Raw genomic sequence first — 26,559 nt, 5'->3', positions numbered from 1 at the left:
ACATATAATGTATTATTGGTTTCAGAGGCAGAGTTCAGTGATTCATCAGTCTGATAAAATTTTATTTATTTGACAGCACAAGCCGGGGGAGCAGCAGAGGGAGAGGGAGAAGCAGGCTCCCCGCTGAGCAGGGAGCCCAGTTTGGAGCTAGAGCCCGATGTGGGGCTTGACCCTGGGATCATGACCCAAGCCAAAGGCAGACGCTTAACCGACTGAGCTACCCAGGCGCCCCAAGGTTTTATTTTAAGTAATCTCTACACCTAATGTGACGTTCGAACTTACAACCCCAAGATCAAGAGTTACACACTTTTACCGACTGAACCAGTCAGGTGCTCCTATTTTCTTGATTCCTTGAAAAGTGTGAGTGCTTGGAAGATATTCAGTGAATATTTTGGGGCTGGCTTCAATGGAAGTTGAGCTCCTCCTCTATTTTTTTAATTTTTCTTTAAAGATTTTATTTATTTGTCAGAGAGAGCACAGCAGGGAGAAGCAGACTCCCCGCTGAGCAGGGAGCCCGATGGGGGACTCGATCCCAGGACCCTGGGATCATGACCTGAGCCAAAGGCAGATGCTTAACCAACTGAGCCACTCAGGCATCCTGATTTCCCTACTTTAATTCATCTTAGTTCCTTGTAGCACCTGGTGGCAGTGGCAGTGGGTTGTCCCTAAGAAGGTGAGAGCTGCCAGATTCTGCACAGTCTACAAAGGATAGTTGGAAATTTTCTTTTGGAGAAATTGGATTTTGGACTATAGCTATCCTAGTACTGTCCTGTGTTTCTCACTACCCCTTACTTCCCACCCCTAGGTCTGACCATTGCACTTACATATAGACTCAAAGGCCAAAAGGACTAGTAAATCTGTGGGAGAATTAGCATTAGAGAACTAGTCTCTGGGACTATGAACATCTGATTGATTGAGTACCTCGGTGTGCCATACTTCACTTAGACCTTGAGCTTTGAATACATAGTTGTGTATGCAGATACAGTTTTTCCACGTGGTCTTCTAGCCAAACCACCTAGTTCATAGATTCAGCTTTGTTTCCTAGAGTGATCACTGCTCAGCCCAGTCCGGTGAGGATCGGCCAGAATAGGAGTAGCCTTATTATGGCCCCATTGTGGACTGACCCAGTTGTCCCATAGAAGAGCCTCTCCCATTGTCTTTGTGACTAGCATTTCTGACAGGCTGGCAGATAATACCCTGAGAGCTTCATGCTGTCGTACCTGTTTGATACACTGTTTTCTTGTTTGCAGTATTTCCTGGTCGTGAAGCTAGGGGAGAAATTCCAGAAGTTTGAAAAGCTATTACCAAACCTAATCCTAGAGTAGTTTTGTGTATATTCTCATTTATCTTCATTATAACTCTGGTATGAGACAGGGTAAGGGTAGGAAAGTCAAGGTACAGTTAAATGACACCCAAGTTTGTACATTTATTAAATAGCAAGGCCAGAAATCAGATTGTCTAGCCTTGTAGCTCCTTTCACCAGTACCACACTGTTTCTGGCATGCCTTTTGGTGATCCATCTAGCACAGCTGCCTTCTCTCAGCCTACCTATTTCTTTCTAATACAAACCCTTGATGAACCCTTGTCCATTTACATAATGTTGAACTTTTTAAAAAGATTTTTTAATTTAATTTTTATTTATTTCTTTTTTTAAGATTTTATTTATTTATTTGACAGAGCGAGAGCAGGAACGCAAGCAGGGGGAGTGGGAGAGGGAGAAGCAGGCTTCCTGCCGAGCAAGGAGCTGATGCGGGGCTCGATCCCAGAACCCTGGGATCATGACCTGAGCCAAAGGCAGACGCTTAACAACTGAGCCACCCAGGCACCCCTATTTTATTTTATTTTTAAAGATTTTATTTCTTAGAGAGTATGAGCAGGGGAAGGGGCAGAGGGAGAGGGAGAGTAGCCGACTCCCCACTGAACCTGGAGCCCAACGCCAGGCTCAGTCTCACGACCCGAGATCATGACCTGAGCTGAAATCAAGAGTCAGATGCTTAACTGAGCCACCCAGGCACCCCCATAATGTTGAACTTTTTAAAAACATTTTCAAGCCCTACACCAGACTTAAATGACATTTATCTCAGCTCATCATATTTCCCTCAACTTGATATCATCAGTGTAGCTGCCGCCACCGCCAGTGACTCCCTTCCACACAAACACATGCACGTGGGGCACTTCTAAAACAAGGAGGATTAACTCAAGTGGTTGTTTTTGCTTTTCCTTTGAAGTGGCAAACAGCCTTCAAGTGATTGCCTAACCACTTGCCAGTCCCTACATTTTTCTACTTCTGGTCCTATCAGTGTTGTTGTCACCTAATATTTGTATTCCCCATTCCTGGCAAGAACTGGATCACACCTCATTTGAGGGATTGACTCAGGCAATGGGTAGGGTAGTAGAAGGAACATTGACACTCCTTCCAGAAAATAACAAGGGAGTCCCTTTGTGGCTAGTAGGCTGTTAAGTAAGGTATATGTAATGGAGAGAGCATTGGCTTTTAAGAAATACCTGGATTAGACCCATTTAATTAGCTGGGTCCTTCTGCAAGTTATGCCTTGGTCTCCCTACCACTAAAATGGGGGTTTTATATGAGTTTAGCCTTAAAAGCTAAGCAGATTATTACTAAATTATTACCATTCAAATTTGAATTTTCCCTGGGAATATCCCCTCATAGAGGTTAGACATACTTTGGGATATTTCAAAGATCTTTCAAAAGGGTATCTTGGCTTTTCCTCTGGATTTAGATAAAACCTTTTGACCATGGCTAGAGACTTTAGAAAGCATTCTGGGCTGAACTCAGAAGACTGCTTCATACCTAGCAGTGAGGACACAGATCTGTGATTTTCTTGGCAGGGGCGTCATGATTCTTGCTGGCGTTGGGGCCTGACAGAGAACTAAGAAACTTGACATAGGAAAGAAACTTGTATTCTGCAGCAGTTTGTTAGTTTAATAGACTGGTTTAATCATAAAAACCATTAACTTTGAAGGCATCGCAGTTAAAGATAGATTCATTAAGAAAGGACTTATGTGGATCACTGGTTTGTCTTTATTCTCATGTGTTAGGTATTATATATAATGCCTAAAAAGAATACGTATCCATTTACAAAAGAATGAAGTTGGACACTCACCCCCTCCCCCACCTTATACAAAATTAACTCAGTGGATCAAAGAGAAATGTAAAGGGCTAAAACTATAAAACTCTTTTAAGAAAACAGGAGTAGGGGCACCTGGGTGGCTTAGTCGTTAAGCGTCTGCCTTCGGCTCAGGTCATGATCCCACGGTCCTGGGATCGAGCCCCGCATCAGGCTCCCTGCTCCGCAGGAAGTCTGCTTCTCTCTCTCGCACTCCCCCTGCCAGTGTTCCCTCTCTTGCTATATCTCTCTGTGTCAAATAAATAAATAAAATCTTAAAAAAAAAAAAAACAAAGGGGCGCCTGGGTGGCGCAGTCGTTAAGCGTCTGCCTTCGGCTCAGGTCATGATCTCCAGGTCCTGGGATCGAGCCCCGCATCGGGCTCCCTGCTCAGTGGGGAGTCTGCTTCTCCCTCTCCCTCCACCTCTCCCCACTGCTCCTACTCTCTCTCTCTCTGTATCTCTCTGTCTCAAATGAATAAATAAAAAATTCTTAAAAAAAAAAAAACAAAAAAACCAGTAGATCTTCATGACCTTGGGTTAGACAGTTTCTTAGATACAGCATCAGCACAAGCAACCAAAAAGGAAAAAGATAAAATGGACTTAGTCAAAATTTAAAACTTTTGTCCTTCAAAAGGCACCATCACAGGGACGCCTGGGTGGCTCAGTTGGTTGGGCGTCTAACTCTTGATTTCAGCTCAGGTCATGATCTCGGGGGCTTGGGAGCGGGCTCCGCTCTCAGTGAGGATTCCTCTCAAATCTTTTATTTAAAAAAAAAAAGCACCATCATGGATAATGAAAATTATGTAAGTGTTCACTCGTTGCTTTGTTTTGGCTGCCAGGCAGCTAACATGTCAAAATGCACCTCAGTTGTTTTTGTTTTTGTTCTTGTTTTTGTTTTTTTCAGATTTATTTATTTGAGAGAGCACACATCCGGGAACAAGCACGAGTTGGGGGGAGAGGCAGAGGGAGAAGTAGACTCCCCACTGAGCAGGGAACCTGGTAAGGGGCTCAATTCCAGGACCCTGAGATCATGACTTGAGCTAAAGGCAGACGCTTAATCAGCTAAGCCACCCAATTGCCACAAAATGCAACTCAGTTTTAATAATTGATTCTTATCCTGCTGTCTGTCTATCTCTATCTTTCCCTGTTTTGTTTTGTTTTTAAGGTTTTATTTATTTGAGATTGAGAGAGCATAAGTGGAAGGGGGTGAGGAGTAGAGGGAGAGGGACAAGCAGACTCCACCCTGAGCATGGAGCTCAATGTGGGGCTCGATCTCACAACCCTAAGATTATGACCTGGGCCAGAATCAAGAGTCATATGCTTAACCAGCTGAGCCACCTAGGTGGCCCTCATCTTTCCCTGTCTTCTATACAAATTGGTATATTCCTATACCAGATTTTTGGTTTTATATTTTTATTTTGTTGAATGTGTTGTTAACCACTTTGGATCCTTTGGGAAACTGAAGTTTAAGATGTTAGATGGAACATTGGAGAGCATGTGTGTGGTGTGCACTGTGCCACGGATTTTTGCTTTCAAAGATTTAATGGTTTAGATGTGAGAGGTGATGAGTTATAAACTAAAACAGTATCATTGCAGGTTGTCAGTAGGAACCAATTTGGGTAACGAGTCAAAGATAAAGTGGACACTAGTTAAAGTGACAAGGGCAGATAGATTTTAATCAGTAATGTTACTATTATAACAGGGAAACGTGTGCTCTGAATTCAATGTCGATTTCTACATGGTTAACTGGGCATTTTAAAGGGAGGATGGACGAATAGAGGGGCCAGAGAAAGGGGGCTCAGAAGAGTAAGGGAAGTGAAAAATTACAAAATGTGAGAAAGGGGGATTAGTCCATCTGAAACCCATCTGGGTTTGCTAACTGGTGCTTATTGACCTTAGGCTCCTACCCTCCCACAGAGCCTCGGAGATGGGGCCCTATTTTCAGGTATTGGTGGAACAAACAGTAAATTCTTTTCGCAGCCTTAAGATTTTCTCAAGCGGGTACTTTAAGGGGGGACTAGGGTCATACTAGTGACCCGTTAGAAACTATGTTAGTGTTTTGTTCAATGATTTATAGGCCATGGTTGAGGCCTAGTTGAGAAAAGGCTCAGAGGAAGCTGGATAGACTGGTTACGGAGAGACTGGCACAGGTAAAAATCAGTTTATCAATAGTTGAAATTTGGGGGGGAGGAAGGTAATGAATGGTAATGGCATTAACCGAATGAGGGAAGATAAGAGAAAAAACTGGTTTAAAGAGAAAGGGAGGTAGAGATATAGCCAGTAGGCATTTGGAAATACACTTTCAGGAGGCAGTAACAGTAGGGATTTGATACTTGGCATAAAAGTGGAGGCTTGAGGAGGGGGCTGCTCCTGCTGAGAAGAGGACCAAAGGTAGAACTTTGATCCACACTGACAGAGTTGGGCACTGAAGAGAACACAGTATGAAACCTGAGGAGTTGTAGGAAAGGTAGAAGTGGGAGAAGGTGGTGCTGTCAGAATCATGGGTGGAGTTTTAAGAAGACAAAGGTGATCATCAGTGACAAATTAGAAAGTCAGAATCAAGGCTGTCAAGGTCACTGGATTTAGCAGTCCAAAATGTATTCTGAAGCACTTGTGTCCTGCTTTACGACTTGTTTTTATTCAGTTTTCATATCAATTCTGGAGGAAACCTATGGTTTCTGGGTTTCTAGGAAGAAACCCTTCTAAAATCTGCCTTTGGAAGTTGTGCTCCACTCCAGTCACAGGAAGATTTCTTTGCTGTACCCTTCCTCACTTACCGGCAAACACGTATTACGCAGCTGTTACAGCTAGGCCTTGTGTCTGAGGCAGTGTAGGTGTTCAGTAAATACTGAATAAGTACTGGAGATAAAACAAAGGTCTCTGCCTTTGCAGAACTTAAAACATCCTACAGAAGAGAATAGACACAGACTGTAAAATAGTGTAACGAAGGAAATAAAACAGGTGTTCTGACAAAAATAGAGTAGCTGACTGTGGGTTAGGGTAATGAGGAAAGGACCTAGCAATTCGAAGAGCTAGGGAAGAGCATTGCGGGCAGAGAGAAAACAGGAAGTGTGAAGACTGCAACCGGAAACAGCCTCCAAATACTGATAGGGCCATTGTGACCGGAGCATATGATGAATGAAGGTACAGAGTTGAATGAGATGAGATGAATATATAGGCAGGACCTTGAATTGGAAAAAGGATTTTATTCTACATGGGAGCAGTGGTGTCTCTGGTTTTATTGTGGTGATGAATGGGGGTGTGGGGGAAGAAAGGAAGAGGTAGGTTGCTTTAGTAGCCAGGTGAGAGATAGTAGTGACTTGGATGGTGTGGGGGTCAGGATTGAAAGACATGTAAATACATTCAAGATATATTTGGAGATAAAACTGAGATAGGTTTTGGCAATAGATTAGATGAAAGTGGAGAGAGAAGGAATCAGGGATGGCTTTTACTTGGGTTTTGGGTTGAGTAACTTGTAAATGTTGTTGCTGTTGCTTTTTGGGTGAGGGGAGTTAGAGTTAGTTTTGGATATCCAAGTAAAGATTTTGATAGGTAGTTGAATATATGGGTCTGGAGCTCAAGGGAAAAGGCTGAGCTTGGGACATAAATTTCTAAGTTATCACCAGAATGGATGAAATCAGCTAGTAAGTGAGTGAAGATAGAAACCAGTATGTAGATGTAGGGAGGAGGAGCCATTAAGAGGACAGAGAAAACTGGATGAGTTGGGAATGGTGCCAAGACAACAGTGTTTCCGAGAGAGAAGGGATTAGTAATCCTACTGAGGGCTTAGAAGAGGACAGAAATTTCTATCCATTAGATATGGCAACAGGGAGGTTGTGACCTTGATAAAAGCAGTTTTCTGTGGAACAGAAGGAATAGAAGTCAATTTGAAGAGTTAGAAGAGTGAACAGAGCACACAGATTGAACAATAATGATTAATGCCTATTTTTAAAACTTGGTCATTTTATCATAAAATATGTAATATTCAAGAAACATGTCACAACAAAATTAAAGTGAATGGAGACTTAGGGTATGTAGATGACTGTCAAGAGAGATCTGGTTGCCATCTTATCAAATTTATTATCATTTGGGCAGCCCACCATTACATGCCTCCTGATGTGATAAGCATGAAACACAGCATCCCCTTAATGTATTATTGCCAAAAACATATTGTGAACCCAGGGCGCCTGGGTGGCTCAGTCAGTTCACCCTCTGCCTTTGGCTGAGGTCATGATCCCAGAGTCCTGGGATTGAGCCCCTGGTCAGGCTCCCTGCTCAGCGGGGAGCCTACTTCTCCCTCTCGGTCTGCCCCTCCCCCCCCAACATGCTTGCTTGCACAGATCTCTTTTTCTCAGATAAATAAAAACTTTTTTGAAAAAAAAATATTGTGAACCTGAATCTACTCTAGCCTTAAGACCTAACTTCGGTTTTACAGGAAATACAAGAGATGGGCATATAAATTAATGACAAAAAATGAGAATGCAGGGCATTCATTTAAGACAACTGACCTAGTCTCTTCAGAAAGTCAGTATCGCAAGTAAATAAAGGGATCGGGGGAGAGAAGGATAGGGATTTTATAGATTAAAAATGACCAGATGTTAGAATAACCATATTGTTATTTTTAAAAAGTTTTTATTGTTTGAAGCTACATACTGAAATATATATAGATGAGGTGTCAGGAATTTGCTTAAGTGATTCAGGATCTGGGAGTAGATAGAAACATAGATTAATGGCTACTGGTTGATTATTGAATCTGAGTGATTGCATTGAGATTATTCTGTCTACTTTTGTATATATTTGAAATTTTCTATAATAAAATGTTAAAAGACTAATACAGTGGGTGAACCTTGACTGGATTCTGGCTTGGGTTGGGGGAAAAAAAACCCCAACTAGCTATAACAACCATTTTGAAATAAGTAAGAAAATTTGAATATGGACTAGATAATAGATGTTTTGTTAATTTTCTTAGGTTTGAAATTGTGGTTATGTAAGAAGGTCCTTATTAGGAGGCACATACTAAAGTAATAAGGGTGAAGTGCAAGTTGTGACATTTACAACTTTGAAATGTCCAGTTAAAATATATATACATGTATGTTAAAAATATCCGTACATCTGATGGAGTAAAACAAATATGGCGTTGTTAAAAATTGTTGAATCTTGGGGCACCTGGGTGGCTCAGTTGGTTAAGTGTCTGACTCTTGATCTCAGTCCAGGTCTTCATCTCAGGGTCCATGAGTTAAGCCCCATGTTTTTTTGTTTTGTTTTGTTTTGTTTTAATTGTTGAATCTTAAAAGAGAGTTTATAGATGTTTCTTATGCTATTTCAATTTTTTAGTGTTTAAGTAATTCATGGGGCACCTGGGTGGTTCAGTCAGTTAAGCGTCTGACTCTTGATTTCACTCAGGTCATGATCTCAGGGTCATGAGATTGAGCCCTGCATCAGGCTCTGCGCAGAGCCTGGAGTCTGCTTAAGATAATTTCTCTCTCCCTCTCTCCTTCTCCCCCTCTCCCCTGCTTGCACGTGCTCTCTTGCTATCTCTAAAAATAAAATAAATTTTTTTTTTTTTTAAGATTTTTATTTATTTATTTGACAGAGAGAGACACAGCAAGAGAGGGAACACAAGCAGGGGGAGTGGGAGAGGGAGAAGCAGGCTTCCCGCGGAGCAGGGAACCCGATGCGGGGCTCGATCCCAGGACCCTGGGATCATGACCTTAGCCAAAGGCAGACGCTTAACGACTGAGCCACCCAGGCGCCCCTAAAATAAATTCTTAATAAATAAATAATTCTTTTTTTTTTTTAAAGATTTTATTTATTTATTTATTTGAGAGAGAATGAGAGACAGAGAGCGCGAGAGGGAAGAGGGTCAGAGCTAGAAGCAGACCTCCTGCTGAGCAGGGAGCCCGACGTGGGACTCGATCCCAGGACTCCAGGATCATGACCTGAGCCGAAGGCAGTTGCTTAACCAACTGAGCCACCCAGGCGCCCCTAATAAATAAATAATTCTTAATAAAAGGGGGACAGAAAGTGTTTTTGCTCTTTATGAGAACAGAGAAATGGGGCAGTAGCTTGGGTAGGGGGGTGAATGAAAAAATACACTCACAAGTGACTGATTCTTAGGATAAAGAACTGCAGGTGGTAGGGGTACCTGGCTGGCTCAGTCGGTGGAGCATGTGACTCTTGATCTCAGGGTTGTGAGTTTGAGCCCCATGTTGGGGGTAGAGATTACTTAAAAATGAATCTTAAAAAAAAAAAAAAAAGAATTTCAGGTGGTGAGATTACTGGAACTATTCCTATGGTGCTGATTTTAACTAGCAAAGTTGTAAATCAGTAATACCAAAACTTTGCCATAAACTTCGTAATTATCTACTAGATAGACCAGCAAGAAGACAGGTAAAATTTAAGCCAGCCTATGATAAGAAACTGAGCCAGGTAAGTTTCGGAAGAGCATCTTTGAAAATGTCCAAATTTACCTCTGTCATTTGTGTTGTGTGTTGTCTTCCCACCCTTCCAATCTCATCATGGCTGACTTTATCTGTTTTGGAAGAATTTTGATTTAGTTAATTCTGGTTGTATAGGTGTTCACACAGCGTCAGAGGTACTTTAAGTTTATGGCTGGTTGGATTTGTGGTCTAAGGAGAGAAGTCACTGCAAAGAAAAACCTATTACTATGAAAATGAGTTCCTAAAAATCAGATATAGTGGATAGAAGGTGGAACTCTTAGGCAGACATCTTGGCAAAGTTTTCAATTGCTCCCTGTTCATATGCACTAATTAGAGAATTGATTGCCAGTAATTCTCAAGTTAAAATGACTGAGTACATAGATCAATATAGACAGAACCTAGTCCAAGGGCAGGAGCCAAATTGAATAGAATTGTGTGTTGGGGGGATGGAAAGAAGTAATTCTCAGAGGTTGGATGTGAAAGTGGAGGCCTTTAGAATTAGAGATCTAGATCCCAGTCCCCGCTTCACAATTTAATAGCTGAATGATCTTGTGTAAGTCATAACACTTCTGAACCTGGTTCTTTAGCTCTTAATTGCTATTTAGCTACTGTCCCAGGGCTTAAAACAGCTAATTTCACCATAGCCCCTGTCAAATCTTGTTCGGCTGGCACAGTGTTGTAAAAACTGAGTATGAGTGCAATCCCTGATGTAATATTATGACTGTCCTGTTAAAAATAATTCACCTCTTTACTCCTTTTAAGGCATTTGAGTTTGTGTTTAACTGAAATTCTGGGATGTAACCAGATTTGTTTCTTTATCAGTGATGGAATAGCTTCCAACCCAGAATTCTGATGGATTTGCTGTTACCAATAGCTTTCCTTTTCAGGAAATGAGAAGAACCTGGAGTTTGGGACCAAATAGGTCAGGGTTGATATTAGCTTCCTGACTTGTTCACTTACCCTCTGAGTCTTTTTTCTTGTTTGTTAAATGGATTCTCAGGATTGTTGTGAAGATTAGAGATATCAACGAAGAGGTTGGCACTATCGACGAAAAGGTTGGCTCATTATCAAATGTTACTAGCCTGCTAAGGCTTATGGACTCTATCCTGGTACCTACCCTCTTACCCTTTTCAATTAACAGGCATATGGCCATAGTGTTTTAACCCAGGAATCTTATGTTGATACATATTTGCTAGAGAATTCCTCCTGAAAGGTATGAGAAGCCAACTGAAAAAAGCCATTCAACCTGTGAGGAATCAGGTTTCTTACTTTCTTGAAGGAAGAGGCCTTAAATTGGGGAGTAACCATTTTATCTCTTTTATCTCTCTTCCCAGTGCCATTAAGAAACCTTTAATGCATCATTATGAGTTGTAAAGCTTCTAACTGTAGCATATGCCATATAGTCAGTCTGTGTGATTTAAAGCCTTAGCTCATTCCCGGGCAGCTATAATAACATTTCTTTAGAACCTCCCTCTGCCGAGGAGCGCCCACTCAACACCAGGACAAGGGAAATCATTTGAAAAGACTGACTCTTCATAGTGTTCCAGGTCCCATCTCCTTTGAAGATTGTCAGGTCATTGCCTAGAAAATAAAGCTAGTTCCCTTATCTCCTAAATATAGCTCCTTTGGGTTCTCCCAGGCAGATGCCTTCAATCAAGTGATTGCTTGGTAGCTTTTTGAAGTACAGACCATGAACATAAAGCTTTGATTTGGAAAGCCCTAAAGCCAGCAGGTGTACAGGATCTGAGCTTGAAGGTGTAGTAGTATCATCCCGATCCCACACACAGGACAGCTGGCTGTGCGTAGTAACGCTTTTTTCTGAGAACATGTGCAAAATTTTTAAGTTTTATGGATCTCAAAATTTTAAACATCAGTGATTAAAAGGAGTACTGCAGTAATCTTACTACTCACTCAGTGTGTGACTTGAGACTCAGGTTCTTTATCTGGCAGTTAGGGCTTATAGTAATTTACTAGGGCTGCCATAACAAAGTACCACAGCCTGTCTGGCTTAAACAACAGGAATTTATTTTCTCACAGTTTTGGAGGCTAGAATTCCAAGATCAGGATATCAGCAGGGTTGGGTTTTTCTGAGCCCTTTCTCTCTTCGGTTTATCAATGGCTGTCTTCATGTTTACATGGTATTCTCCCTCTGTGTGCATCTGTATCTTAATCTTCTTTTTATAAGGACACTAGTCATATTGGATTAGGGCCTTAACCAAGTATCCTCACCTCTTTAAGGACGCTGTCTCCATATAGTCACATTTGGAGAGACTGGGGGCCAGGCCTTCAACATAGGAGTTGGAGGCAGGGCAGAATTCAGGCCATAACAGGGTCCTTGCCTATTTTGTATTATTATTACTGGTTCCTTGGTTCTAAAAGTTTATAGAGAGTGCATGGTAACATTTGACATTTATTTCCTAGAAATGGGAGGTATAACTTCAGGGAACTATTCACTTTGAGAGAGTTCCTTGCCTAAGAAAACCCAAAGGCTGTCTAAGACAGATGCTAGAAAAGGTATTTTTATCATGGATTTCTTTTTTTTTTTTTAAGATTTTTAAAAATTTATTAGAGAGAGAATGAGTGGGGGGAGGGGCAGAGGGAGAAGCAGACTCCCTGCAGAGCAGGGAGCCTGACACAGGGCTTGATCCCAGGACCCCAGGGTCATGACCTGAGCCAAAGGCAAATGCTTAACCAACTGAGCCACCCAGGCACCTCGTATCCTGGATTTCTTGATCCAGCCCCAGCAAGTAGAGGAGTGCATGATGAAAAAAGCCCCTTTGCCTTCTGGTCCCTAAATGAGAGTCCAGCATTCCTTTGGTTGCTGATTCCAGATGTGCTTCTGCGGTTGTTCCTTCTTCCAATCTAACCTCCCCTGCCTTGCTTCTCCAGTGAAGTCATAAGCAAATATTTGTGATAGTTTCTTGTCACCGTGGTGACTGAAGAAGCACAGCCTGGTTCTCCTTCCAGCTTTGCTGTCAGCTCTGCTCAAAGGAGGGGACAGCCCTCTAGGAGAGCCCAGACTCAGAGTCATGAAAAACCATGTGTCAGGTAATGGGGGACAGCAATCCATAGTGCTACCTTTAGGAATTTGTCCTGTGCCTTTTAGTCTCCAGGCACAGGAGTAATCAGGAACTCCAAGGGAGGCCACTGCAGTCCCCTAGAATTTTTTTTAATAAAAATTCACTTAGGGATGCCTGGGTGGCTCAGTCAGTTAGGGTCTGCCTTTGGCTCAGGTCGTGATCCCAGGGTCCTGGGATGGAGCCCCGCATCGGGCTCCTTGCTCAGCAGGAAGCCTGCTTCTCCCTCTGCCTGCTGCTCCCCCTGCTTGTGCTCTCTCTCTCTCTCTCTGACAAATAAAATCTTTTTTTAAAAAAAAATAATAAATTCACTTGGGTTTCACCAAGTGGATGTGGAGACATGCACATTCTAAGACCCACTACTGCAATTGGGTTCACCAAGCTACTTCCAGAATGACCGAGGCACCTTCTCTGAAGTTTCATTTCCTCAGTTTCTCTAGCTCCGGAATTCAGCTCTTTTTTCAACTTCCATTTTCATTTCTCTTTCACTCAGATTCTCTTAGTAGACTCTACTCTGCCCCCCTCCCATTTATATATGGGTGTTTCACTCCCAACATGATTTCCTGGTTGAAGAACCAGCCCAAATCTTATCTTGGGAGATTTCTTTTTTTTTTTAATTTATTTTTCTTGATGTAGTGTTCCATGATTCATTGTTTGCATATAACACCCAGTGTTCCATTCAATACGTGCCCTCTTTAATACCCATCACCAGGCTAACCCATCCCCCACCCCCCTCCCCTCTAGAACCCTCAGTTTGTTTCTCAGAGTCTACAGTCTCTCATGGTTCGTCTCCCCCTCTGATTTCCCCCCCTTCATTTTTCCCTTCCTACTATCTTCTTTTTTTTTTTTTAACATAGAATGTATTATTTGTTTCAGAGGTACAGGTCTTTGACAGAGCACAAGTAGGCAGAGCGGCAGGCAGAGGGAGAGGGAGAAGCAGGCTCCCCGCTGAGCAGAGAGCCGGATGTGGGACTGGATGCCAGGACCCTGGGATCATGACCTGAGCTCAAGGCAGCTGCTTAACCGACTGAGCCACCCAGGTGCCCCGGGAGATTTCTTTTAAAACTCTCATTACAGGGGCGCTTGGGATCCAGCCCCACATCCGGCTCTCTGCTGAGCAGGGAGCTTGCTTCTCCCTCTCCCTCTCCCTCTGCCACTACCCCCTGCTTGTGCGCGCGCTCTCTCTCTCTCTCTCAAATAAATAAATAAAATCTTTAAAAAAAAATAAACTCTCACTACAATCACCCCAACCACTTCAGAAGAGAGCAATCTTAGAATTACTTGTTCGTTCTGTGTGCCTGTAAAACTTATTTTTCACCCCTTTAGCAATACCTTTAGTAACTGTTTCCAATTAGAAATTGAGGAGAATGGGGGGCACCTGGGTGGCTTAGTTGGTTAAGTTTCTGACTTTGATCTCAGCCAGGTCTTGATCTCAGGGTCATGAGTGCAAGACCCACATTGGGCTCCTCCCTGTGCATGGAGCCACTTTTAAAAAAAAGAGAAAGGAGGGCGCCTGGGTGGCTCAGTTGGTTAAGCGACTGCCTTCGGCTCAGGTCATGATCCTGGAGTCCCGGGATCGAGTCCCGCATCGGGCTCCCTGCTCGGCAGGGAGTCTGCTTCTCCCTCTGACCCTCCCTCCTCTCATGTGCTTGCTCTCTCATTCTCTCTCTCTCAAATAAATAAATAAATAAATCTTTAAAAAAAAAAAAAAATAAAAAATAAAAAAAAGAGAAAGGAAAGAAGAAAAAAAAAGGAAATTTAGAGAATGGGAAATGCCTCTAGAGGGAGACTAAGTAAGGCTTCCTCTACTTGTGCGTTAACATAGGTACGCTCGTGCTCGCTCGCTCTCTTTCAAATAAAATCTTTTAAATAAATAGAGTGGGACGCTTAACCCACTGAACCACCCAGGTGCCCCAATCAGCGTCACTCCTATCAGTTTTTTAAATACTGAGATTGTTTTTAAAATGTAAATATGGGGTGGAAGGTATGATAAGGTCCCTCTGGCCACAGGAAGAGACAGGAATGAGGTGCAGAAGGAAGAAGTTTGTTATGCTCACAGGTCAGAGAGGGAGCCACTGCATGCTTGTAGGGTCCCAGCAGAAAGCACCAGGTGGTCAGGAGGCAGAAGGAGCAGGGGCAAGCTGATTTAGGCCAGAGCCTTTATTGAGATTTCTGAGGTAAAGTGAAGGCAGGGCATAGTAAACAGTTTAGGACTGGCTAGTTTTTGGTTGTTTTTTGTTTTATTTTGTTTTAAGATTTTATTTATTTATTTGACAGAGCAAGAGAGCACAAGCGGGGGGAGCGGCAGGCAGAGGGAGAGGGAAAGGGAGAAGCAGACTCCCCACTGAGCAGGGAGCCCAACATGGGGCTCCATCCCAGGACCCTGGGATCATAACCTGAGCCAAAGGCAGACATTTAACCAACTGAGCCACCCAGGTGCCCCCCTCTGTATTATTCTAAGCATTTTATGGTCTTCGCTTGTATTTAGGTTGCTGATCCATTTTGAGTTAATTTTTGTATATGGTATGAGCTAGGTGTCCAACACAGTTCCTTCATATCTGGAAATCTAGTTGTCCCTGCACTATTTTTTGAAGAGACTATTCATACTCCACTGAATGGACTTGATACCTTTATTAAAATTATTTGGCTGACCATAGAGGTGTGAATTTTTTTTTTACACTCTGAAATTTATTCCGTTGATCTGTAAACACCCTATGCCAGTACCACGCTATTCTGATTATTGTAGCTTTGTAGTAAGTTATAAAATCAGGAAGTGTAAGTCCTCCAACTTTATTATCCAAGAGTATGTTGTTACTTTCCACATATTTGTGAATTTCTGGCTTCATTCCATATGGTCATAGAAGATACTTTGTCTGATTTCAATCTTTTAGAATTCATTGAGACTCTTTGTGGCCTACAAGGTCTATCCTGGAGAATGTTCCATGTATACCTGAGAAGATATATTCTCTTGAGTGTTCTATAGATCTTTTTAGGTCTAGCTGATTCATAATGTTGTTGAAGTCCTCTGTTTCCTTATTAAATCTTCTATTAAGTGTTCATTTTTTTAAAAGATTGATTTATTTGATTTTTTTTTTTTTTTAAGATTTTATTTATTTATTTGAGAGAGAGAGAGAATGAGAGCCAGAGAGCATGAGAGGGAGGAGGGTCATAGGGAGAAGCAGACTCCCTGCCGAGCAGGGAGCCTGATGCGGGACTCGATCCTGGGACTCCAGGATCATGACCTGAGCCGAAGGCAGTCGCTTAACCAACTGAGCCACCCAGGCGCCCTAAAAGATTGATTTATTTGAAAGAGAGAGCACACACGAGCCAGGGGAGGGGCAGAGGAAGAGGGAGAGAGAGAATCTGAAGCAGATGCTGTGCTGAGCTTGGTATCATGACCTGAGCCAAAACCAAGAGTCAGCCTCTTAGCCAGCTGAGCTGCCCAGGCACCCTGGTGCATTTATGTTTTATAATTGCTATATCTTCTTGATGAATTGACCCTTTTATCAGTATATAATGTCCTTCTTTATCTCTTGTAACAATTTTTGACTTGAAGTTTTTGTCTGATATTAGTATAGCTATCCCAGCTCTTTTTTGGTTACCAAATGGATGAAATACCTTTTTCCATCCATTTACTTTAAACTTGTCCGTGTCTTTGGATATGCAGTAAGTCTTTGCAGACAGTGTATAGTGGTTGGAGAGCTTAGTCCATTTACATATAATATATTACTGATAAGGAAGGATTTTTGGAATTTTACTCATTGTTTCCTTTGTCTTACACATTTTTTGTTCTTCTCTTCCTCCATTACTGCCTTTTGAGTTCAGTTGATTTTTGGTAGTGAATTGTTTTGATTGCCTTCTCATTTCCTTTTGTGTATATTTTTAATTTCTATTTTGTGTATGTATTTTTAGGTATTGTGGTTACCATAGGGATTACATTTAACATTCTAAATTCATAGCAATCTAGGCTGAATTGGTACCAACTTAACTTAAAAAAGTCTTTTTCTATACAGTTCCAGTTCCCCTTATGTTGTTGCCGTCACAAATTACATCTTTACACGTTGTATGCCTGGTAACAGATTTGTAATTATTTTATATGTTTGTCCTTTAAATCATCTAGGAAGTAAAACGTGGAGTTACAAACCAAAAATATAATAATACTGATTTTTGTATTTACCCGTGTAGTTACCTTTACTGGCTTCAAGTTACTGTGGAGTGTCCTTTCATTTCCTTTCGTTTTCAGTTTGAAGGTCACCCTTTAGTATTTCTTGTTTAGCAGGTCTAGTGGTAACAGACTTCCTCAGCTTTTGTTTATCAGAAATGTCTTAATTTCTCCCTTGTTTTTTTTATTTAATTTTTTTTAAAGATTTTATTTATTTATTTGTCAGAGCGCGAAAGAGAGCACAAGCAGAGGGAGCAGTAGGCAGAGGGAGAAGCAGGCTTCCCGCTGAGCAAGGAGCCTGATGCGGGGCTCGATCCCAGGACTGGGATCATGACCTGAGCTGAAGGCAGATGCCCAACCAACTGAGCCACCCAGGCGCCCCTTCTCCCTTGTTTTTGAAGCATAATTCTGTCAGATATAGAATTCGTTTGACAGGTTTTTTTTTTCTTTTGGGTCTTTAAATTTGTCATCCCAGTGCCTTCTGGCCTTCATGGTTTCTAATGAGAAATTGGCTTGTTATGTGATGAGTCGCTTCTCCCTCACTGTTTTCAAGATTCTCTTTGTGTCTTTGGCTCTCAGCAGTTTGATTGTGTGTTCTAGATATGGAGTTTATTCTCTTTGGGATTCAGTGAACATCTTTATGTGTAGATGCATGACTTACATTGAATTTGGGAGGTTTTCTGCCATTATTTCTTAAATTCTTTCTGTCCCTCTTTCTATTTCTTTGACTCCCATAATGATTGTTGGAATCTGATGGGTCTTCTAGGCTCTGTTACTTTTCATTCTTCGTCCTTTCTGCTCCTCAGATTTCATAATTTCAGTGTTCCTGTCTTGAAGTTTGCTGCTTCTATCATCTGCTCACATCTGCCATTGAACCCCTCTAGTGGATTTTTCATTTCAGTTATTGTACTTTTCAACTCCAGAACTTTTTTTTTAAGTTTATCTATTTATTTATTTAAGTAATCTCTACCTCCAACGTGGGGCTGAAATTCACAACCCCAAGATCAAGAGTCGCATGCTCCTCCCAACTGAGCCAGCCAGGCACCCCTCAACTCCAGAACTTCTGTTTTTCTTCTTCTGTTTGGTCCTTTTTCAGTTTGTTGATACTCATTTTGTTCATGCATTGTTTTCCTGATTTCCTTTAGTTTGTTTGCTTATTTATATTTAGCTCTTTGAGTGTATTTAAAACCATTGTTTGAAAGTCTTTGCCTAGTATGTCAAGTATCTGGGTTTTATCAGGGATAGTTTCTTTCTTTTTTTTAAAGATTTTATATTTTTATTTGGCAGAGAGAGACACAGCGAGAGAGGGAACACAAGCAAGGGGGACTGGGAGAGGGAGAAGCAGGCCTCCCGCCGAGCAGGGAGCCTGATGCGGGGCTCTATCCCAGGACCCTGGGATCATGACCAGAGCCGAAGGCAGATGCTTAAGGACTGAGCCACCCAGGCGCCCCCTCAGGGATAGTTTCTGTCCATTTATTTTGTCCTTTCGAATGGGCCATACTTCCCCTTTTTCTTCATATGCCTTGTGATTTTTTTTTTAATTAAAAACTGGAAATTTGAATATTATAATATTGTAACTCTGGAAATCAGTTTTTCTTTTTCTTTTTTTTTTTTTAAAGATTTTATTTATTCATTTGAGACACAGACATACAGAGAGAGAGAGCATGAGCAGGGGGGAGAGGCAGAAGGAGAGGGAGAAGCAGGCTCCCCACTGAGCCAGGAGCCCAACGCGGCCTTGATCCCAGGATCCCGGGATCACGACCTGAGCTGAAGGCAGACGCTCAACCATCTGAGCCACCCAGGCACCCTGGAAATCAGTTTTTCTATTTGTCATGTGTTCTTGGCCCATTTGTGTTTTTTTCTTTTATAATTCCATTTTATCTCCATTATTGGCTTAAAGAAATGTTTTAAATGGGAAAAAGTTATTTTATATGTACCTATATGTTTACCATTTCTAGTATCCTTCCTTCTGTGAGGATCTGAGTTACCATCTGATATCGTTTTCCTTCTACTTCAAGTACTGTAGTTTGTTTTTGTTTTGTTTTAGAACTGTAGTATTTCTTCAGTGCATGTCTGCTAGAGACAAAGTCTCAGCTTTTGTTTTCTATTTCACTTTCATTTTTGAAAGTATTTTCATTGAGTATAGAATTCTAGTTTGACAGGTTTCCTTCAGTAAATTCAGGATGGTACTTCATTATCTTCTGACTTCTGTAGTTTCTGGCAAGAAGTCACGTCATTCTTATCTTTGGTCTTCTATGTGTAATGAGTCATTCTAGCTGTTTTTCAGATTTTCTTTATCACTGGTTTTCAGGAATTTTGCTATGATGTGCCTTAGTGTGATTTTCTTTGTTTTTTAAAGATTTATTTATTTATATGAGAGAGAGAGCGTGCGCGCATGTGTGTGCAGGGGGTGGGGGGTGGGCAGAGGGAGAGGGGGAGAGAATCCAAGCCGACTCCATGTTGAGCACGGAGCCCCATACAGGACTCAATCTCACGAGCCTGAGATCACCACCTGAGCTGAAGCCAAGAGTCGGTCGCTGAACTGACTGCGCCACCCAGCTGCCCCTGATTTTCTTTGTTTTTATCATAATTAAGGTTTATCATGGTTTCTTGGGTATATGGGATCAAATTTGGAAATTTTTCAGTCTTTGTTTCTTCATAAGTTTTTTTCTGTCTCCCTTCCTCCTCCACCCCACTTTTCCTCCTGTGAATCCAGCTACAGGTATATTAGGCCATTTGATAACATTTGTACTGCAGCATCATTTTGGGGTCTATTTTCTTCTGACTGTAGGTCATATTTTCCTGCTTTTTGGCACATCTGTAAGTTTTTAATTGGATTTTTGATGGAATTTTTTGTTTTTGTTTTTTTAAAGGATGTAGAGCTTTATAGGCAGTTGTTACATTCTGCTCAGTTGATCAGTTTAAGTCTTGTTTTTAAACTTTGTTAGTAGTCTTTTGTAGGGATAGTTTAATCTCACTATTAAAGCATAGCCCTTTTAGGGTCTTCACTGAATGCCCTGAGTGATCAGTGAGGAATCTCCATTCTGATTCATCAAGTGCCTTCCCGCCCTTAGTCTTCAGCATGGATTTACGGGAACCCCAAATAGATTTCCTCAGTTTTTTTCTGTGTATCTCACTCTTCTCTGGAACTCTGCCTCACAATTTCCAGCTGTCTCAATCTCTTTAAACCGTCCAGTCTCTTTCCCCAACTAATAAGATTCCTGTGCTATTTGGTAACCCTCTCCCTGCTCAGTGGTCTAGAACATGTTTCCTGGCAGAAAGTCAAGGAGATAAGTAGGGCTCACACTCTTGGGGATCACAGGTTTTCACTGCCTCATGTCCAATATCTGAAACAGTTTACAGCAGGAAGGTAAATCAATCCCTGTTATTCCACCATGACTGGAATGGAAGTGATAGATAGCTATGTTAATGTCTAACAAAGTAGACAAAAAGCATTGTTAAGGAATAATTAGGCTGTTTACAGTTTAAAAAAAAAATTCCTAAATACACCAGGAAGGACAGGACTGTTCTAAATGTATGTACCTCTAATAAAATTGTCTTAGAATATATAAAGCAGGGGCGCCTGGGTGGCTCAGTCGTTGGGTGTCTGCCTTCGGCTCAGGTCACGGTCCCGGGGTCCTGGGATCAAGCCCCGCATCGGGCTCCCTGCTCAGCGGGAAGCCTGCTTCTCCCTCTGCCCCTGCTTGTGTTCCCTCTCTTGCTGTGTCTCTGTCAAACAAATAAAATCTTTTTTTTTTTTTTTTAAGATTTTGTTTATTTGACAGAGAGAGACACAGCGAGAGAGGGAACATAAGCAGGGGGAGTGGGAGAGGAAGAAGCAGGCTTCCCACTGAGCAGGGAGCCCGATGTCGGGCTCGAACCCAGGACCCTGAGACCATGACCTGAGCCAAAAGCAGACGCCCAACAACTGAGCCACCCAGGCGCCCCCATGACTTTGAATCTTGAATTTAGGTCTTTTTCCAGGCTGGTGATATGTGGTACACTACTCTCTCTTAATGCTGGCCAGCAGCAGTGAGGCCCAGCCCCCAGCCAGCCATGTGATCACAAAGGTAAACAACTGATACACTTACAACCATTCTGTGCCCATATGGCCATTCTTTTTTTTTTCCACTTTCCATATAGTATTCAATTTTTTTCCACTTTCCATATAGTATTCAATAAGTTACATGAGATAGTAAATATGTTACTATAAAATACCTTTGTGTTGGATGATTTTGCCCAACTGTAGGCTAATATGAGTGTTCTGAGCACATTTAAGGTAGGCTAGGCTAAGTTATGATATTCCGTAGGTTAGGTGTATTAAATGCATTTTTGACTTACAGTATCATCAGCTTAACAGTGGGTTTATGAGGACATAGCTCAATCATATAAGTCAAGGAAGATCTGTAAATTTAAAAGAATCTCTGAGACTCTAACTACAGTGTAATTATATTAGAAGTAAATAACAGAAGAAGTAAGTCCCCAAATATTACTAATTTAAAAGAACACTCATGATCCAAATAAAACTGATGGAAATTAGGTATTCAGAAGTGAATTACAATTAAAATATTAATTTGAAGGAAATTTAAAAGCCTTAGGAAGATAATAACCAAAATAAAAAGTCTGAACATGAATGACTTAGGTACATGAGTTAGAAAAAAGTAGACAGGAGGGGCTCCTGGGATAGAGCCCCCCATTGGGCTTCCTTCTTGGCGGGGAGTTGGCTTCTCTCTCTCCCGCTGATCCTCCCTAGTGCTCATTCTCTCTCTCTCTCTCTCTCTCTCTCTCTCTCTCTCAAAGTCTTTTTAAAAAAATAAATGAAATTACCCACGAAATCCTGTGATAAGCTGCACTTGGTCAAGATGAATTAGTTTTTTTATACATCGCAGGTTATGTTTTAATATTATTTAGAATTTTTGTATCCTTGTTCACAAATGACCTAAGAAAAGTATAGGACCTTCTCATATTATTATTCTTTGGTGTTGTTATCAAAAGAAATGCTCCTCGGGGCACGGTGTTAAGCATCAGCTCTTGGTTTCTGCTCAGGTCATGATCTCATAGGTCTTGGGATTGAGCCCCAAGTCTGGCTTGGCACTCAGCGGGGAATCTGCCCCTCCCCCCACTCACTCTCTCAAATAAATAAACCTTAAAAAAAAAAAAGAAATACCCCTTATTTTCCTGTTTTCTGAATGTATAAGAGTAAATAAATAATTTATTGAAAATTTGGCAGAACTCTGTAAAACCACTTAGGCCTGGCATTTTCTTTCTTTCTTTTTTTTTAAGATTTTATTTATCATTAGAGGGAGAGAGTGAGCACAAGCTAGGGGAGCGGCACGCAGAGGGAGACGCAGGCTGCCCGCTGAACAAGAACCCCGACGCAGAACTTGATCCCAGGACCCTGGGATCACGACCTGAGCCGAAGGCAGACGTTTAACCGACTGAGCCACCCAGGCACCCCGGCCCGGCGTTTTCTTTGTTAACTAGTCTTTACTGTTGATTCAATGTATTTCATGATTATAAAGCTAGTGAAACATCCTATTTGAGTCAATTGTGGTAACTTAATGTTATTCTAGGAATTTGTCTTTTCAGAGGTGTTAGCATAAAGTTAATGTTCTTTTTAATTTCCTAGTTACTTGTAGTTCTTTTTTTATTTCTAGTATTTGTGTCCTCTTTTGTTCTTTTATTTATTTATTTTTAAGATTTTATTTATTTATTTATTTGACAGACAGCAAGAGAGGGAACACAAGCAGGGGGAGTGGGAGAGGGAGAAGCAGGCTTTCCGCTAAGCAGGGAGCCTGATGTGGGGCTCGATCCCAGGACCCTGGCATCATGACCTGAGCTGAAGGCAGATGCTTAACGACTGAGCCATCCAGGTGCCCCTCTCTTTTTTTTTTTTTTTTAAATTCTTTTTTTTTTTTTTTTTTTTTAAGATTTTATTTATTTATTTGAGAGAGAGAGAAAGCACATGAGAGGGGTTAGGGTCAGAGGGAGAAGCAGACTCCCCGCCGAGCAGGGAGCCTGATGCGGGACTCGATCCAGGGACTCCAGGATCATGACCTGAGCCGAAGGCAGTCGCTTAACCAACTGAGCCACCCAGGCGCCCCAGGCGCCCCTCTCTTTTGTTCTTTTAAAAATCTTACCAGATTTGACTTCTTTTAGTCTTTTGAAATATCCAAGTTTTTCCTTTTTTAATCCTCTCTACTGTATGATTTTTCTGTGTTCTACTTTAAAAAAAATTTTTTTGAGAGTGTGCAAGAGTGCATGTATGGGGAGGAGAGGGAGAGGGAGAAGTAGACTCCTTGCTGAGCAGGGAGCCTACCCATGGGGAGCCCCTCATGGATAATTTTATATTAGAAAATCTATAGTTTAATTCATTCATTATGCCTTTTAAAGAGAAAAACCACATATCATCTCAGTAGATGCAGAAAAAGGATTGGAAAATAATCAACACTTAGTCATGATTAAAAACGTGTAGAAAACTAGGAATACAGGGGTCTTTTTTAAACTGATCAAAGATGTATGCCAGGGCTCCTGGGTGGCTCAGTTGACTGCCTTTGGCTCGTGATCCCAGGGTCCTGGGATTAAGCCCCACATCAAGCTCCCTGTTAAGCAGGGAGCCTGCTGCTCCCTCTTCCTCTGCTGCTCCCTCTTCCTCTGCTGCTCCCCCCTGCTTATGTTCTCTCTCTCTCAAATAAATAAAATCTTTTTTTAATTTAAATTCAATTAGTCAACATACAGTACATCATTAGTCTCAGATGTAGAGTTCAGTAATTCATCAGTTGCACATAACACCGAGTGCTCATCACATCACATGCCTTCCTTAATGCCCATCACCCTAAAATTTTTTTTAAAAGATTTATGTTAGAGAAAGTGTCTGTGTGTGTGAGAGAGAGAGAGAGAGAGAGAGAGAGAGAGTGGGGGAGGGGCAGAGGGAGAGGTAGAGAAAGAATCTCAAGCAGAGCCCAGCAGGGGGCTTGATCCCATGACCCTGAGATTATGACCTGAGCCAAAACCAAGAGTCAGACGCTTAATCGATTGAGCCACCCAAGCACCCCACAAATAAAATCTTTTTTTTTTTTTTTTTTTTTAAGAAAATATGATGTTGGGGCAAGAAAGAAATTGATCAAGAGATTCTAAAACTAGACTTGGGGGGGCACCTGGGTGGCTCAGTTGATTAAGCGTCTGCCTTCGGCTCAGGTCATGATCCTGGGGTCCTGGGATAGAGCCCCATGTCAGGCTCTTTGCTCAGCTGGGAGCATGCTTCTCCTTCTCCCTCTGTCTACTGCTCTGCCTACTTGTGCATTCTCTCTCTGTGTGCAAATAAAATCTTTTAAAATTTTTCAAAAATTAAAAAAAACTAAAACTAGACTTGGTCAGAAAGGGAGATTTGTTTGATGACAGGAGTGGCATAGTGAGAAAGGAAAGTGTTCAGTAAACCGTGCCAAGACAATTATTTATCCACATGGAAAAAAATGAAATTGAATCCCTATCTCATATACAGTTAAGTGTCAGGTAGATGAAACACTTGCATGTAAAAGGCAAGTTTTAAAACCTCTAGAAGACATAAGAAGCTATCTTTCTGATTTGGGGAGCATGAAAGGGTTTATTAAACAAGACACATAGAAAAAGCTAAGTATAAAAAAAATTTTAACTATGTTATATATATAATATATGTATTTGTATATATATATTTAACTACTATATATATATTATATATATATATTAAGAACTTGTTAAAGAACTCCATAAAGTAAAAATTGAAAAAACTGAAAAGCTTCAAAATGCTAGAAGATATTTGTAACACAAATAACCCACAAGAGATTAACAACTAGAATATCTAAAGAGCTACAGATTGATAAGAAAAGGGCAAATAATTCAATAGAAAAATGTTCAAAATACACAAATAGATTTTTCAGAGAAGGGTAAACATGGCTAATAAATATAAAATCTAACCTCATTAGTAATCTGGGATGTGCAAATCATTATCAGTGAAATACCTCATACACAGTAGGGATTGGCAAAAGTGAAAATTCCAAGTAATAAGATATATATCAATGGGAACCTGTTGTGTATTGCTAAGATAGTGTAAATTGGTATCACAGTGGAAGGCAACATGGTGCTAGTTGGTCAAGTTTAACATTTACCTGCCTACAACCCAGCAATTCATTCCTTAGAGTTCTCAAAGTGCGATCTGCAGAGTATTTCAGAGGGCCTGGGAAGTGAAGACTAAGATGTTATTTGCCAACTCAAAATGGATCAAAGACTTAATTGGTAAAAACTGAAGCTATAAAACTCCTAGAAGACAACATTGGAAAAAAAGACCTTGGTCTTGGCAATGATTTTTTTGGATATGACACCAAAAACATAAGCAACAAAAGCAAAAATAAACAAGTGGGACTACATCAAACTAAGAAAGCTTGAACTAAACTTAAAAGCTGCTATACAGCAAAAGAAACAGTCAACAAAATGAAAAGGCAACCTATAGAATGGGAGAAAATATTTGCCAACCATGTATCTGATAAGGAGTTAATATCCAAAATATATAAGGAGCTCATACAACTCAACAACAGACCCCAAATATTCCAATTAAAAATGGGCAAAAGGGGGCGCCTGGGTGGCTCAGTCATTGAGCGTCTGCCTTCGGCTCGGGTCATGGTCCCGGGGTCCTGGGATCGAGCCCCGCATCGGGCTCCCTGCTCAGCGGGAAGCCTGCTTCTCTCTCTCCCTCTCCCACTCCCCCTGCTTGTGTTCCTGCTCTCGCTGTGTCTCTCTCTCTCAAATAAATAAATAAAAATCTAAAAAAAAAAATGGGCAAAGGACCTGAATAGACATTTTCCCCAGAGCCAGACATATGAGTGGCCAATAGGTACATGAAAAAAGTGCTTAACATCACCAGTCATCAAGGAAATGCAAATCAAAATCACAGTGAGGTACCACCTCACACCTGTTGGAATGGCTATTATCAAAAACACAAGAGGTAAGGTATGCCTGGCTGGCTCAGTTGGAAGAATGTGCAACTCTTGATCTTGGGGTTAATGAGTTCAAGCCTCACCATGGATGTAGAGGTTACTTAACTGAATAAATAAATAAAAACTTTAAAAACCCCAAGAGATAACAAGTGTTGGCAAGAATTTGGAGAAAAGGGAAGGTTTGTTCTCGGCTGGTAAGAATGTAAGTAGGTAGGGGTTCCTGGCTGGCTCAGTCAGTAGAGTATGCAACTCTTGATCTCAGGGTGGTGAGTTCAAGCCCTAAACTGGGTATAGAGTTTACTTTAAATTTTTTTTAAAAATAATGTAAATAAGTAAAGCTACTATGGAAGAGGGTATGGAACTACCTCAAAAATTTAAAAATATAACTGCCATATAACCTATCAGTACTACTTCTGTGAAATGAAATCACTATGTCAAAGAGATATGTGTACCCTCGTGTCATTGCAGCAATATTTACAAGAGCCAAGACATGAAAACAACCTAAGTGCCCCATCAACAGATGAATGGATAGGGAAAACATGATGTATATATAAACAATGGACTATTATTCAGCTATAAAAAGAAAGGAATTCTGCTATTTGTTTTTTGGTTTTTTTTAAAGATTTTATTTATTTATTTGACAGAGAGAGACACAGCGAGAGAGGGAACACAAGCAGGGGGAGTGGGAGAGGGAGAAGCAGGCTTCCCGCGGAGCAGGGAGCCCGATGCGGGCCTCGATCCCAGGACCCCGGGATCATGACCTGAGCTGAAGGCAGATGCTT

The 26,559-nt window shown here is 41.3% G+C and overlaps 1 protein-coding gene and 1 long non-coding RNA gene across 3 annotated transcripts in view; both read left to right on the top strand.

Annotated features, from left to right (window-relative positions):
* The window catches only part of KPNA6 (karyopherin subunit alpha 6), a 58,234-nt gene that overhangs the window by 12,656 nt on the left and 19,019 nt on the right, over positions 1–26,559 (top strand). The window contains exon 2 of one of the 2 annotated variants that reach the window (XM_078073480.1): positions 20,793–20,878. The exons of the other annotated variant lie outside the window; for it this stretch is intronic. The gene's annotated coding sequence lies outside the window, so the exon portion shown is untranslated. The remainder of the gene's footprint in view (positions 1–20,792; positions 20,879–26,559) is intronic. 2 annotated transcript variants of the gene reach the window in all.
* On the top strand, positions 1,689–22,344 carry LOC144381950 (uncharacterized). Its single transcript, XR_013448290.1, has 2 exons — positions 1,689–4,128; positions 22,092–22,344. It is a non-coding gene; the product is annotated as an uncharacterized LOC144381950 (long non-coding RNA).

This window comes from Halichoerus grypus, chromosome 5 (genome assembly GCF_964656455.1).
Source record: "Halichoerus grypus chromosome 5, mHalGry1.hap1.1, whole genome shotgun sequence".
NCBI classification, from domain to species: domain Eukaryota; kingdom Metazoa; phylum Chordata; class Mammalia; order Carnivora; family Phocidae; genus Halichoerus; species Halichoerus grypus.
Note: the sequence above shows the minus strand (reverse complement) of the source record. Positions and strands in the feature narration are given on the sequence as shown.